General features: G+C 45.8%; 1 pseudogene; it reads right to left on the reverse strand.

The window, feature by feature from the left end:
• Nucleotides 1–9355: 9355 nt before the first annotated feature.
• LOC120596503 (uncharacterized) lies at nt 9356–9474 on the reverse strand (annotated as a pseudogene).
• Nucleotides 9475–16205: the final 6731 nt, after the last annotated feature.

Here is a 16205-nt window from a genome sequence, read left to right on the forward strand (position 1 = left end):
CTGGTTTTCATGGATTCACACTTCATATCTGCATCTGTCTGTTTCCCTCCCTGTCACTTCTCTCCTCTTCCCAGTTTCAGGCCCCAGGCTCTGTGTCTCCTTCCTGCTGTCTGTTCTCCAACTGCCTCTTAGGCTTTCATTGCTAAGTTTCTGGGTTTTTTTTTTTTTTTCACTTTCTGTTTCTTGTCCTGGTATATCTGCTTGCCTCTTTCTCTTCAAGTGTCTGATCTTACTTCTAGTTCCTCTCCGTCTCTAAGTCTCTCCCTCTGTTAACCTGTCTCCACCCCTCTCTCCCTGCATCCCACCCCGCCCCTCTACTTCTGACTGCAAATGTTCAAATAAACGAAAAAGACCAAACCCCATGTGCCTATCAGTGGAAAGCAACTTTGCAACCCCAGGAGTGCAGCAGAGACTGTGTGAAACAAAAGATTCCCAATTACTGCCTCTCAGTGCTGGGCTTACCACTCTAAAAAAAGACGAATTCCAGGCAGGAGAAGGAGAAGGGCCTTGTTGAAGCTGTGAGGCTGCGGAGGGTAAGGTAGGGAGCAGTGGGAATGAAAGGGACCTGAGCATCTTCTCAACCCCGACACTCCCTGGGTCATTTTCGCCTTTCTCCTCATCTGATTCCAGATCTCAAGCTTTCTCTCCATCTGGTCTCTTATGCATATTGATGCTCGTGCTTACTAGGACTGCCCCACCCACCCACACAACACACACACTTAGGGCATCAGAATCCCACCTCATCACAGCTCCACACTTCTCCAGCCACAGTTCTGCCATAGACAGGTGCCGGAGAGATCATCTCACAGGCTCCAAACTCCCTTCCTATCTCAACGAGAACCTGTCTGCCAAACTAATCTATGTCGGACTTTAACCTTCTTCTATTCTTTCCCTCTTTTTCTTCGCCAGTGGGGAATGGATGGGGAGAGGGTGGAAGAAGGGGGCTTTCCAAAGGTAAATTTTCACTTTTATGTTTACAACGAATACCTCTGTGAGGTATAGGAAAAGCTGGCATAGATTTTAGAGTGAGAGGTCCAGAGTTCAAATCCAGCTTCTTTTTGTGACTTTGAGTAAGCTATTTAATTTCTCAGAACCTCAGTTTCTTCATGTGTGAAGTGTGGGTTTATTAATACCTCTTACAGGAAGGTCCAAGTGGATTTCAGCAGGTCCTTATGGTCTATATATATCCATTTCTGAATATAATGCAGAATTTGGACAGCATGCATCGCAGGTTCCTACCACATCCCGTCAGCCCTTAACATTTCCTCACGCTGACCCCAATGCCAGGGGTCGAAACCTATAACTTGGCCTGAGGGCCCTCTGTGGAGGCTGCTGGGGTAGGAAAGAAGAACTGGGGGATTAATGTTCCTGGGAACAACCCCCCACAACTACCAGGAGTTGATGGATAAACACCCCAGCTCCCTCACCCTCAGGTGAGGCTCGGTACCACACAGTTACCTGAGGTTCCCCATGGGATTGAGCCCCAGGTTCCACCATGTTCCCGGGCTTGATGACACAGCCAGTGTTGGTTTCTCACCTTGTCTGCCCCTACCAGCACTTCCTTCACCTTTCAATAACCACATGCATCCACATCCTTGCCTCAGGCTGTGTTTCTGCAGGGAGCCACACCAAGTTGGCATGGTATTGCACTAAGACTGTGTGTCTTAGGGTCAGGAACTCTGGGTTCTTGATCCAATGTTGATGTAACTTAGCTGAGGAGTCTTGCCTCTTAGCCAGTTTTGATCTTAGTTTCCTCATCTATGAAATGGAACTATTAAAATTCCTTTCCTACCAATCCTAGTGGCTGATGTGCGATCAAATGAGATAATGCAAAAAACAAACAAACAAACAAAAAACCCAAAAAACAAAAAACAAAAAAACGGTAAACCATAAAGCAATGTAAAGAGTTACCGTTGTCATCGGTATTTCATCTTGTCCATTCAATACAGCATCAAAAGTTCTTTTGGGAGCAGGGCTCTCTAGGCCATCTTCCCTGGCAGAGTGAGCTGAGTCTGTCTGATGGGGCTTTTCATCCCATATGTGCCTTTTGCACTGTTATCCCACACATTCTTCACCTGCTTTCCTGACTTTGAAGTATTTAAAGGAGCTCTTATTACTGGCTTTGGAATTCCTCATCAGGGGCTTCTCACATTCTTTTCCTGAACATTTGATATCAGGTTCGCATCTGACCTTTTCCCGTGATTAATAATTAATGAAATGTAAATATATGAATAGATTACATACATTTAACTGGTGCCTTTCCCTTTGCATGACCTCTTTTTCTCTGCTAGTTAGCCATGCAGACTTTTTTTTTCTCCTTTCCAGAAACTAGTCTTTTTGATCCTTAACACACATTTTTCCTGGCTTTCAGTGAGGATTTTCTTTACTTTTTTTCAATAGCCTATGGGTTTCTTATGCTTTTAAACATTTTTTAACTGTCTTTTAACCATTCCTTTCAATTTTTCCCCCTGCTCTCATTTCTTGTCTTTCTACAACAAATAAGCAATCTCATAATGGGTATTTTCAGCTTTCCCACCAGGGGTTTGAAATTTTAGATTGTGAGATTTGAAGGGGGCAGAGCTTCACCCACAAGTGCTTTCTGCTCAGTCCCTGCCCTTCCCTCCAAAAGAACCCTGCCCCCTCCCAGCACTAGATAAAGCAAGCCTCATGCACATGATGGGCGCCCCTAATCTCTACCACCACTGGGGACTTGCTTCCACATGGTACTTTATCACTCGTGCCAGCTGCCGGCACTCGCTGAACCTCACCCTTAATTAATTACCGCGAGGAGCCATCTCCCTCCCAATGACAGCCTTCAAGCCCCGTCAGATGAAGAAGCAAAACCCTTTCATCTTTCCTGATGGCTCCTTTCTTTCTGTATAGTTCTTTTCCTTCCTGCCAACCCGGGCTTCTCTGAAGGTCTGCTTGAGCTCTCTGTCCAAAGCCATCCCATGGGGCCGTGAAACAAGCTCCAGGAGGCAGGGTGTAGGTCCACCGAGTGGGGCAGGGAACAGAGATAGAGTGCCTGGTCTAAGGAGGCCCCAGAAGCCAGTGTTCAAAGTGGTCATAGGGTGTAGGTGTGGGGCACAGGCAATGCACACATCTGGGTAGGGCAGGTGATGGAGGCCAGAGATATGAGCTGGGCTTCGGTGTGGTTGTAGTAACCTATGAAAAATATGTGCCCATGGTACCAGGGTCTGCTATTGTGTCACAGATAGAGAGAGGGTCTGCAAACAGAGGCACAAACAGAAACGGGTTATGCAAACCAAGACACAGACAGTGACACCAACAGTGATAAGACTCAGCACACAGAGCAGCATGGAATGACTGGCTCTGTATCTATGGCACCCCCAGTGCAGACACCCTAACTCTAACCATGATGGATGCTACACACAGGGCCTTGGGCAGTGAGGGGCACTACAGATGATGCCTCTGACAGCGATAGACATCAACACTGATGAGCTCAGCAAACAGAGGAGCCATGAGAATGGGCTCTATTGATACCACAACATCAACAGAGACAATGACACGTACTGTAAACAGCACATAAACAATTCTAGCCTCTTCCAACAACACCAAGCTCTGTAAATAAAACCAAACTCCACGAATGACAAACAGTGCCACGTTCTCCAAATGGTGACACAGGAAGTGACAAGCTTTGCAATCAGCTCCAAGTTCTCCTAATACGGATGCAGAGTTCCATCCTCTGCAAACAGCTGGTGTAGCTGCAACCAGGATGTGGGCAGCAAATTGGGGGCCACAGCTGGTTATTTCAGATATGGACCTTGAAAGCACCCATATTCCTGTCACCTTCTCCAAAATTCCCTGTCTTGCTCTCGCTCTCTCCACTGGTTTAACTCTCCTTTAATTTGATAATACTTGACTTGGCTCTCACTTTCTCTGTGTTGGTTTCTTTCTTTTTCAGAACTAAGCCTCTCAAATGAAGAACCAAGCATGGCCCAAGGCCCTCTGTAACCTATTCCTCTCAGTGGTGGCCTCCACACGTTGAAAGGAACACCCTCTGCTCAGGCCCTCATGCTCTTCCTTCCTGTGTCTCTGCAGACAAGCTGCCCACTACTGCTCTTCAGACTGTCCTTCCAGATGCCTGGCTGTGGAATCTGCCCCCATTTGCTTGCAAGAGAAACAGCGAGGGGAACGGTGACCCACAGAGCATGTTAAGCCCCGTAGGCACATTCTCTGCTTCACGATTCACCACAGAAGCCCACAGACAGGAATTCTCTTGCCAAGGTCATGAAGTTCCCATGTAGCCCAGTTTTGGAAGTTGTGCCTGTTTGACTCTAAGGCTGACGAGTCACTATTATGGGTAACATAGCAAAATAGCAGTTAGGTGTGCAGACTCTGGGCGAAACTGGCTTGAATCCTAGCTGGGACCTGTAGGGAATTATTTAACCTTTCTGTTTCTTGATTTCCTCACCTGGAAAATGAGGATAATAATCATACTTACCTCAGAGTGTTTTGGTGGGAGAGAATTACATGAGTTAATACATGTAACATGTCCAAAGGGTTTTTCTGGATGCTATAACCTAGCCCCTCAGCCTTGCTCTGGTCCCATCTCCTCATCTTCCCCCTGATCCCCCAACCCAACTCGACATCATCTCTTTGTTCTTCCACAAATGTGCGGGCACACCTGCTTCTCTTAGGAGCCCCGATGCGCTTCACTGTCCCCTCTGTCTGGGATGGGCTTTCCTAGTGTTCACTTGGCTCACTCCTTTACCTCCTCAGGCCTCTGATCAAACATCACTTCCACAGAGAGACTTTCCCTGGCCATCCAGTTAGAATAAGACACTCCCAAATTCCTATCCTCCTTACCCTGCTTTATTCCTCTTATGGCATTTGTCATTGCTAGCTCCTCACCATTATGTAAGCTTCCAGAAGGCATAGGGCTTAGGGGAAAGGATTGCAAATTTAAACAGGAGTGTGGAGAGAAAGCCTCCTGAGCCAGGGTCTGTGGGAGGTAAAGGGGGCAGTGCTATGGCTCCCTGGGGACCTGAACCAGTCAAGGAGGATGTTGCTGGCTCTTCATACTGATCTCTCTCCTTAGGACTCACTCAGCCAGGCCCTGTCCTGTGGAAAGTAGAAGGTGAGATGTTCTTTCCCCACAGCGGCCTTTGAGATGCTCACTACTGGCCTCCAGGGAAATGACCTATGCCCTGGCCCTGCCACTGACTACTTCCCCTCACCCCCTCTCAGGGCCTTTGGAGAGGAACAGACATGGGGCTGAAAAATGCCAAAACAAAACGGCCCAGGAGAAAGCCACAACCACCAATAGAGAGTGCTCATGCTCTCCCCCTGTCCATCCTGTCTTCTCTCAGATGGTCTGCCTGTATGTGACACAATTTCCCCTTCCTGCCTGCTGGAGAAGGCGTGGGATGGCACAGAGAAGAGAGAAAGTAACAAGAGAAAGAACAAGCAGAGGGGAGATGAAACCAACACGCGGTGCCTTCAGAGCAGTGCTGAGCATAAAGACTCTGGCTCTGAGGTTAGAAACTTGCAGCTTCCCTTTTAGGAAGCTTCCTCCTTCGCAGGGGTTTGCAGGCTGGGTGAGCCAAGGCCTCTGCTGCTGCTCTTGGAATCCCAGTGCTCCAGATGTGCCATGCGGCCAGATGCGTGAAGCCAAAGTCTTAATACCTTGGGTTGCGATGTCAGCACAAGGATGCTCCCGACCTTGTGGGATGCAATAAGCAGATAACCTCCTTTGGACACTTCTGCTGTTGAAAGACTGGATTCTCCTCAAGGCCTGGGGTTGGAATCCTGGGTCTGTGGTGAGTCACCTGAGCATCAATCACGACATTAGCCCTTTAGGCATCTTGACCACTGGATATAAAAATGCTATGCCTTCAGGAAAATCAAAGTGAGGTGTACCACCCAGCCTGTTATCCTTTGGGCTTCGAGGTTCCCCAAGTTGGGGTTTGTGGAGGGGCAGCCCCATCACAACAGTAGATCCAGCCTCTTTCTTCTTTGTCCCTACTCCTCAGCCCGCACACCTAGGACTCCCCTGGAGGTGAGCTGCTGCTTCTGCCTGCTCAGAATTTCCAGAGCTTGCTGGAGGGAATCAAAGCCTTCTTGCAAAAATTAATAGGAACAGATTTCAGACTCTGAAAGAGTATTTTAAGCAAATGAATAAGAAAAGACCAATATGTGGGAACAAGCGAGAAGAAGCATGAGAAGAACATCAAAGAAAGCTTCAGTTGGACCACATGGGGATCAGAAGAATGAGGGGACAAGCAGACCAATGCCTCAGGGAGAAGCCCACCTGGTCCCACTGGTGAAGTGCATTATGACGTCACTGTGAAGAAACTGATTAATTCACTTACTCACCCATTCATTCATTCATTCATTCATTCATCCAACAAATAGTATTGAACACCTGCTGTATGCTGGCAACACAGGGCTACGGGAGTGAGCAAGACAGACGTGGAGCTCACAGTTCAGTGGGACTGATTTCAGAAGACCCCATGTTTCCTTCCAAGTCTGTAGTTTTTAGATATTCACTCCAAACTACACACTGTCATGGCTGCTGCTTGAGGAACGGCACCAGTACCGCATGTGGGACAGTGCACGGTGGCCACTGCTAGTAACAAACCTAGCATTCAGTTCTCTTTACAGAGCCTTTGGTCAATCCATCAGGTCCTGAGTTAGAGAGCCATAATTTAGGTACCGTCCTACACATATACCCAGAATGAGTGGACAGGCTGTGGCTATCAGACTGTTACGGCCAAGACGCTGATATCCAAAATGGACGAAATCAGGGAGAGATCCTCAACCCACTCCCAAATACACACATTCACACACATTGACACACATCTACACGTAGACACATATTTACACATAGACACCCACATTCACACACAAACACACACTTGTTCTCTCTCTTGCCCTTTCACTCTCTGTCTCACTCTCTTTCTCTCCTGCAAATGGCTATCTTAAACAGGCTCCTTCCTGTCTGGTGGTGCTATAAACAGAGACAAGAGGCTTAGGGACTACCTGGTTAAGGGCTGGGCTCTCTGGAATGAGCCCTAAATTCTTCTTCAAGACCTTCTGATGCCAACTAGCTATGCATCCTTGGCTATTATTTCTGACCCTCAGGTACCTGTTCTAATAAATGAGGGTGGCAATTCACTTACTTCACAGTGTTCTTGTAATATTTAAACAAGATAAATTAGATCATGCCTGTGAAGTGAGCACTTGTCTTTTTTGAGGGATAGTACCTCACTCTCTCCCTGTGTATGTTGGGGTCTGAGTGGGTGGCAGAGCCCATCTGCCAGTACAGAAGACTTGGCTCTGTGGGTCAGACACACTGCTCCAGACTCCTGGGAACCTTGAAATGTTATATCTGACTGCTGCAACAGATTTAAGAGACAGTGGTGGCTGTGCTGCTACTTTGTGCCAGTGTCTAGTGGTATCAGTGGTGTCAGCTGTAAGCCTAGGGCCAGCCTCGCAATGATGGTGTCTGAATTTTGACCACTTTAACAGCATTGCTTTGGCTGTTATTCTTGAGCGTGTAGCCCCAAATCTTGTTTTTTGGGTTCTATGAGCTTTAGAGATTCGATGAGCAACCAAAGATATTTTTAGTAAATTCTTTGTTTAAATCAGCCAGAGTTGGTTTCTGTTGCTTGCATCTCAGAGTCCAGTCTGACAGAGTGTGTGAAGTGAAGTGTTGGCTCAGTGCCCAGAACATAAGCAGATGCTCAATAAATGTTAGCAATTGGAGATGACATGACATAATTGAAGGGGCAGACAGTCCTCGAGGCAGAGCATCCAAATCTCCCACCGACGGGGTACCAGGAGCCAGAGGGAGATAGAGCTACTTTTCCACTTCCCCTTGCTTCCTTGTCACTTGCTTTCTTTCAGCCCAGATACCAAGGGGCAAGGGAGTGAGAAGAGCAGCAAGAGTGGCGTGGACGTGTGTTCTCCACATGCTGGAACCACATGGTTTCCTGCAGGATCCGGGCACCAACATTTTCCCTTTACTCCGCAGGCAGACAAGCCTATGTTTGTTGTCTGGCTTCATCATCTGGATCTTTGCTCAAACAAATCCCAGATCACAGGGCTTCAGAAAGGAAGCAGGGACATGAGGAGGCCCATGAAGGCAGAGAGCTCATAGGAGACTCTAGGATGAGACTGCCGTCTTCTCTGTCCCCTGCTCCCCTGGATGCATGAGCCCTTTCTCCAAAACCTCCTCTTCTCCATATGATACTGGTAGGGGGGCAGGGGGTGGAACACACATGGTTGTACAGTTAGGGAACTGCACAGAGGCACCAGCTGAGGATCTTAGTGGGGCTTCCTGGGATGTAGCAGGAGGAAGGAGCACCTTTTCTTTCCTCACCAGGGACTGCCCTTGGCCAAGCCAAGCCTGCAGAGCTACATTTGCCTGGAGGGCCACCCTTTTCTGATCACGTAAAAGCCTTGCGTATGGTCTAGGGAGGCTCTGAGACTTTGTGTGCTATGTGCCCTTGAGTTGGCTCCAACTCCTGGTGACACTATAAATGAGTCATGTCCACCATGTCCTGTCCTAACAGCCCTGTTTTGCTCCTGTAGACTCACACCTATGGCTTCTTTTATGGAGTAAATCCACCTCATATTAGGTCTTTCTTTTTTCCTGCTGCCTTCTATTTTTCTCGGCATTATTATTGTTTGAGACTTTACCACTATCGTACTAACTTGATCTGGGTGGGGCAGGATCCTCTCATTTTCTGTTTCTCAGAAATGTGCCTTAATAATTTCTGGGGGGAAATTATGAACTTCAGTTTCTTTATTTTTTTAAATTATTTTTTAATTTAGTTTCAAGTATACAGTACGTTGGTTAGACATCTATATAGTTCATAAAACGATCCCCCCAATTGCACCCTCCCTCCTCTGACTCTCCACCTAGCCAAAGTATTGATGCTAATTGCATTCCCTATGCCGTGCTCCCCATCTCTGTGACCATCCATCAGCTACTAATTTTACTTCTTTAGCCCTTTACCCCATTCTCCCAGCCCCACAATGCCCCTTCCCTCTGTCCGACACCAAATTGTCCACTATATTTGTGAGTCTGTTTTTGATTAGTTTGTTCTTTTGATTCCTTAAATTCCACATATAAGTGAAATCATATAGTGTTTATCTTTCTCTGTCTGACTTAAATACCTTCTAGGTCCATCAAAGCAATATCTTTTTCCATCCCCTTCCTTTTCACATGTAGGGGTCTTGTTTTCTTATCCTTTAAGCCACTCCATCCTTTGGTTGGAGCATTTAATTCTTTTCCATTTAAAGTACTTATTGATATGAATGTAGTTGTTATCATTCTTTGTTTTTTCGTGTGTGCGTTTTGTTTTGTTTTGTTTTGTTTTTTTTATGCCTACAGCACCTGGTAATCCTAGGTGGTCTCCCATCCAAGTCCTAACCAGGCCCAACCCCACTTAGCTTCCGAGATCAGACAAGGTCGGGCACGTTCAGGGTGGCATGGCCGTAGACTGTTATCATTCTTTATTCCTGTTTTCGATAACTGTTTTTTTCTTCTTAAAGAAGTCCCTCCAACATTTCCTGTAATACTGGCTTGGTGGTGATAAATTCCTTTAGCTTATTTTTGTCTTAGAAGCTCTTTATCTGTCCTTCAACTCTAAATAATAGCTTTGCTGGATAAATTATTCTTGGTTGTATATCTTGGGTCTTCATCCTGTTGAATATTTTTTGTCAAGCCCTTCTATCCTGCATAGTCTCTTTTGAGAAATCAGCTGCCAATCTCATGGGTTTTTCCTTATATGTAATTATTTGTTTTTCTCTTGCTGCTTTTAAGATTCTTTCTTTGTATTTAACCTTTGACATTTTAATTATGATGTGTCTTGGTGTGGGCCTCTTTGGATCCCTGAGTTTTGGAATTCTCGGAGCTTCCCGAGGTTTTATGTCCATTTCCTCCATCAGGTTAGGGAAGTTTTCCATCATTATTTCTTCAAACAGCTGTTCAACATCTTGATTTTCTTCAGTTATGCCAACCAGATGAATATTTGGAGCCTTAACAGTGTCCCATATCCTCCTTAAATTATTTTTATAGTCTTGGCATCTTTTTTCTTGACATTCTGATTGAGCGTCCTCATTGGCTTTCCTGTCCTCTAGATAGAGCATTTGATCCTCTTCTTTGTTCACTTTGTTTATTCCATTTAATATACTTCTCATCTCAGATAATGTGTTCTCCATTTCAGACTGGTTCCCTTTTATAATTTCCATTTCTATTTTTATGTTTTTTATCTCTTTGTTGAAGTTTTCACTGAATTTATCTACACTTCCTTCATGTTCATTGAGTATCTTTATAAACAGTGTTTTGAACTCTGCATCTGTTAGATTACTTGACTCCATTATATCTGGATCTCTGTTCTCTTCTCTCACATGGTTTCTGCTTCTTTGTCTTCTCATTTTGGCTACCTTTTCATGTCTGTTTCTATGTACTAAGCAAAGTTCCTAAGTCTCCTGGTCTTATTAGTGTGGATTTGTGAAGTAGGTGTCCAGTGGCACAGTCTTGAGAGAAGTTCAGCTGCACGCCAAACTTAGCCCAAGCCTCTACCCTCCAGGGCTATCTGTTAAGATTCAGCCAGCAATCCACAGATGCTGTGCTTATTGTTGCCTCAAACAACTACATCAGAAATCGAAGCTAGCTGCCTCCACCAGTGTGAGTCTCAGCAAGGAGCACCTGACTTGCTGAGGAAACACCTGGATGTGGCTTGGGTGGGGCCTGAGTTGGGGTAGGCAGGATTTCAGGGACTCCTCTGGGCAGATTATCCAGTTCGATGACAACCTGGCTATGGCGGTGCTGTGTCTGGCACACTAGTAGCGGGGAGGGCTCAATAGAGAACAATGGATACCACTGGCACTTCTGTACCCTGCGAGTCTTGCTTAAGCCCTCAGTCCGACAATGTCTCCCTGTAAGTCCCTGTTGTCCCCCGCGTGCAGCCCAATTGACATTGGTGCTCAGAGCGAGCAGGTCCGTCACTGTGAAAATATGCTCACAGACGCGGCCCCTTTAAGAGGCGTCTGCCACTGCCGCTGCCTCTGTCTCAGCCGCTGGGGACTGGGCAGCCTCGTGTCCTTACCCCATCCTACCTTCTGCCATTTCAGGGTGTTTTTTTGGACTTCTCTCTAGTTGTATGGCTTGTTCCTCTAGATCCCAGGCGGTTTTTCCTTGCTGCTGCTCCCTGTTTACATCACAACTTTGATTTGGTTGCCAGAGGAATGAACAGAGCCTCTGTCATCTATGCCTTTTTTTTTCTCCTGAACTTCAGTTTTCTTATCTCTCAAGTCTGGGCATGTATTTCAACTCCTACCCTCCCTCTTGTAGATCCTTCTGTAGCTACCAGTGACTAGTGGCGACACCATTTGTTCAACCATTGGGATCTCCATGCCTCTTTGGTCCTGTTTCTGCTTGGTAAAATGATGGGGAAAGGTTTGTGTCCCTGTGCGGGGCACCCTTCTCTTCCTCAGGTCCTTGGTCAATACACTCTAAAGTACTAGGGAAGTGCAGTAATCATGATATAGTACTAGGAAAGGATAGACAGGGCCTGCATGGAGCAAGGATCACATCCTTGAGTACTTTCTCCCAAGTGGGACCTGGGCAGACCCCAGGCCTTTGAGAATTTTGTGTCCCGATGGTAGAAGCCGACTATGCTCCCATTGAAAGAAGTCTTTTCATAAAGGGTCAGAGCAGTGAAGGTGGGAAGAAAAAAGGTTGTTCCTTCATTCAACACAGTAGCTGCCCACTCTGTCCACAGGATACAAGCTCTGTGAATTATATCTTCACAGGGAGGTTGCTCTACGTGCTGGCTACCTCTCTCAGAGGTCTTTCTTTCTTCAGTCTCCTGTTTTCCTCCTAGGGTGGTCTCCTCTTTCAAGCCCCCAGGCCATTTCCCCACTTCCTCCATAAGAACTACTCTCTTTCTCCCAGAGGTAATAGGCTCCCCACTCTCAGCCTCAGTCCCCCTTCTGTCTGGCCACCTCCACCCCCATACACACTTCAGAACAGCTTTTCTGCCTAGGCTGTGCCGATTCAGAGCATGGAGGGTGATCACTTATTCGGTGAGAGGGTGATATGGCTTTTAAAATCTAGACATCTTCACATCCTTTTTTTCCCCCTTACAACTTACTAATCAGTTGAGTTTCTGTTCTTTAGAGTTTTCTGCTATATAGCTTTTCTCACTTTTGTCCCCAAAATATGCTTTAACATATTTTTTTGTCCTCTGTAATTCCTGCAAATTAGAAGCTGAATCCACAGGCTTGAGCTGATTCAGGTTTCTCTCTCTCTGGGTCGGTTTCACCAGTGAGAGCTATGGCTGCTTTCCTCACTAGCTGCCCCAAAATACAAACACAGCTCATATGAGTCGAGGCTATTTCTCCTGGCCATGTGACTTGAACTCTGCTTCTTATGAGCCCTGGACACTGTGTCCTGGTGCTGAGGAGCAGTTGACACTTTCACTAGCCCGTCTGTCATCACACAGGTCACCCGTGGCTGCCAGTGGCTCTCCTGTCTCCTGACAAGCAGCTGCCACAATTTCAGGTCCTGATGATTTTCACATCTCCTTGCTGACAGAGGGGTCAGGGATCTTAGTTTAGTCTCATCGTTTTAGAAACTTGTCTTTTCCCCCTCAACCATAAAGTAGGCTCCTTCTCTTAATGGCATGTCCTTTTTTCTTCTGTTTTCTCCATTTCCAACTCATCTGGCTGCCTGAGAAGGTGCAGGGAGGGAATGAAAGGGAATGTGCAGGAGACCTTTGCCAGACAGTGGGGCTGGGCTCTCCAAGCTGAGGGAAGAGTAGAGCCAAGGGCACAGAAGCCACAGCCTTTCAGGCCTCCTCTGCTCAGGACCCAAGGAAGGTCGAGACTGTGTGGATGGGGGATGGGGAGGGGTGGAAAACACCTTGACCAAGGTGTTTATTCATTATAATCATGGGGACTGGGAACAAACATGATTAAATATTACCTGTCCTTGGACCTAAACTGAACCCTACTTGGATTATGTGATGTTCTACTTGGAGGCAGAGGAAAAGCCACCATGACATTTTATTAAACCATTTATTTGTTCAAGTCAGGATTTGAAAAGGGTCCGTACATTCCAAGTAAATGATTCTTTTAAGTATTTATTAATCTGTAGGTCCTCCTCTCTCTCTTTTTTTTCCCTTGTAACTTAGTGATGAAATTGGGTTGTTTGTTCCGTGCAGTTTTTCACTGTCTGGCTTTTACTGATTGTGTCCCCTTGGAATCCTTTAACGTGTTTCTCCATTTTCTGTCCTGCCAATTGGCAGCTGCATCCACAGGCCTGAGCAAATTTAGACACGCCTCTCACATCCCCACATCTCTCTCTCTTTGTTGCCTTTGACAAGACTACCTCATGGGTGGTGTATTCAGCCACCAGAAGACACAAATTCTGATTGTCTTTCTTTTTGTGAGTGTAGTGGCCCAATGAGTGATATCTGAATCCATTCATTCACAGAGGTTGCAAAGGAGCTATTTTAATTTTATTGTTCTTTCTTTATTAACTGTATTCTTTATTTCTTAGCTGGACTATATCTGTAAAGAGAAACTTTCTCAGATCTACTCTCTGGTCTCAATGGAAAGTACGTGTATAGAAAATCTCCATGGCTTCCCCCTCAACCAGCACACTCAGCTTTCCAGCCAAGGTGCTGGGTTAAGAAAGAACCTATGGCAGGAAAAAGACTCAAAGTCATCTAGCAGGCAACACCTCCCCGCCCCCACCTCCCTGCCCCACCATCACAGACCAGGAATCGGCAACCTCCTCCATGTCAATCTAATTAGATCTGAATAGAAACCTTCTTTGGCTTGGATCTTGCTCTCAGGGCTCCTCTAGTCTGATTTTAAAAACAGTAGTGTGCTTCCTTGTCACCATGGTGAATCATTCTCATGGGGGTCTGTCTGCAACCCTGGGATGGGGATATTATTTTTACATTCAACCCCATTCCTCTACTCTAATAAATACCAGGAACACGCAACCTGTAAGCATCCGAATTTGGAGATAATGATGCAGGACAGGGAGAATCCCTCCAAGTGGGGACTCAAGTCCTGCACTGACAAAGAGTGAGAGTCCTTGACTGCACACAAGAAAGAATGCAAGCACACTCCAGAGTTAGAGACCAAAGGAAAGTTGACTAGAGAAGATATAATGCTCCATAGACAGAGTGAGGTCTCCTCTTAGAGACAGAGAATGAGAGATCCTTGAGTGTTCAGGGAATTCAGTTTACATGTGATTCTTAGTTTCTGTGAATTATAGTTTAAAGACTTTGTTTCTCTATTTTTCTTTGATGGAATGGATATGCAGCGTGAAAGGCATGCTATCAATCTCAGCTTTTGTTCTGTAGGTTCCCCCATGATTTGGACATAGAGAATGCAGGATTGAGTTTATTTTGTGCAGAGTATGACTTAAAGACTCTGTTTTCCTGTTTTCTTTTTGGTATGGGTAAATAGTTTGTTAGAAATCCCAGCAGGAATCTTCCTTTGTTCTGTAGGTTCCTTGAGAGCTGGCCAGTAGCGTTAGGTAGCTAGTCAGACATGAGCAACAGGGAGAACAAAGGAATAGGGGCCCAGCCTAGAGACCACCTAAAGAACATCCCAATGGTAGTAGAATTCTGGGTATGCACATGCTTACTAGGCAAAGAGTTGTATAGCAGCTAGGAGTCAATCAAAATGACCTCACTTGCCAATGACTTCACTAGTAATACCTTTGGAACTACCCATCACGGCCCAACTATAATGCAGACATTCCCACTTCTGGGCCTTTTTATGCCTTCTTGATGTTGTTGTGGTCGTTATTACAACATTCTGTTGCAGCTTTCATCACTGAAACCATGTGCCTTCTTGGGGCATTCTTTGTCTTTCTAAAATATGCTTTTACTAAATCTTTCTAAATCTCACTGACCTGTGATTCTTTACTGCATCAATGAGGAAGAACCAAGGAAAAATGCTAACTGCACTTCTCTGCCCCCATTATCCTTCTCCCTCCACCTGCCATTGGGGCGACAGTGAACTCTGATCGGCCCCAACAGTAACCATAGGGCTTATCAGCACATTGTAGGCTCTGAATACAACTTGGTTTGATATTTAGCTCTCATGCCTCTTCCTTATATGAGTACTGAAAAAGAGGGGGTCGTGAGATTATGCCATCAAAAAGAAAATTACTTTATGTTAGATTTTAAACATTCATTTTCTTAACATTCCTTCTCCATCCCCATTGAAAGCTCCAACTTCTGAACAGGTTTTGAAATGACTTGTCTTTTCTCTCCCAGATTCCCTGTCTCTGGCCGTCCTGTTTCCAAAGAAGCCAAACTTGTGAGCAGGTGTTATCTCCTGCTCAGAGCCTCTCCTTTCGAGGCCAATCAGGAGAGTCTCTTCAACAAAGAGCCATCTGCCTGCAGGGAAATTATGTTCTTCCAGCTGCTGGGATTAAGCAGTTCTAGTCAGTTGAGGTTTTAAATAACTTTATATTTCTCTGTTTTAACAATAATGGAGAAACCAAAGCTCAGATACTTGACTGGACCTGTCCAAGGTTTCAGAAGTAATAAGGCCTGAAGTTGTGATTCAAATACATACCTTTAATGTGCAAAACCCAAACATGAGTCCCAGTCCTCCATGCTTATCCACCCATCACAATAGTTGACACCTCTCTGCTAGATGAGAGCAGCTACATAGTCCACCCAAGAACCTTCAAAGAAGGACAAGTTTATCTAATGGGAATCAGAGGCTCTTTTTTCAGCAGTTAAGCAGGACTTTTTAGGGGAACTTTTAAAAGCAAGCTACTTGGGGCAGAGTGTGGTGTCACTGAAAAATCAAGAGTGCAAACTCCAGAGTCACACAGTTTCCGTTCCAATGCCGGTTCCACTACTTATGAGCTGTGTGGTCAAGGGCACAGATATTGCTTAGCCTATCCATGCTGAGACCTTACGGAGCAACAGAGGTAATAATAGTGCCTATCCCATAGGGTTTCTCTGAGGTAATTGTTTAAAAGTTTGCAACATTGGCATCACTTGCGAGTTTGTTAGATATGGAAATTCTCAGGCTGCTCTCAGACCTACTGCGTCAGAAACTGGCGGGGCTCAGTAGCAGTCTGTGTTGTCGCCCTCTAGGCGACTATGCTGATGTATAGGAAAGTTTGAGAAGCACTGTGAAGGTCTTGGAATAACATTTGAGACAAAGTAAGTGCTCAATGAATG

This window comes from Pteropus medius, unplaced genomic scaffold (genome assembly GCF_902729225.1).
Source record: "Pteropus medius unplaced genomic scaffold, Ma_sr-lr_union100, whole genome shotgun sequence".
In the NCBI taxonomy this organism is placed as follows: domain Eukaryota; kingdom Metazoa; phylum Chordata; class Mammalia; order Chiroptera; family Pteropodidae; genus Pteropus; species Pteropus medius.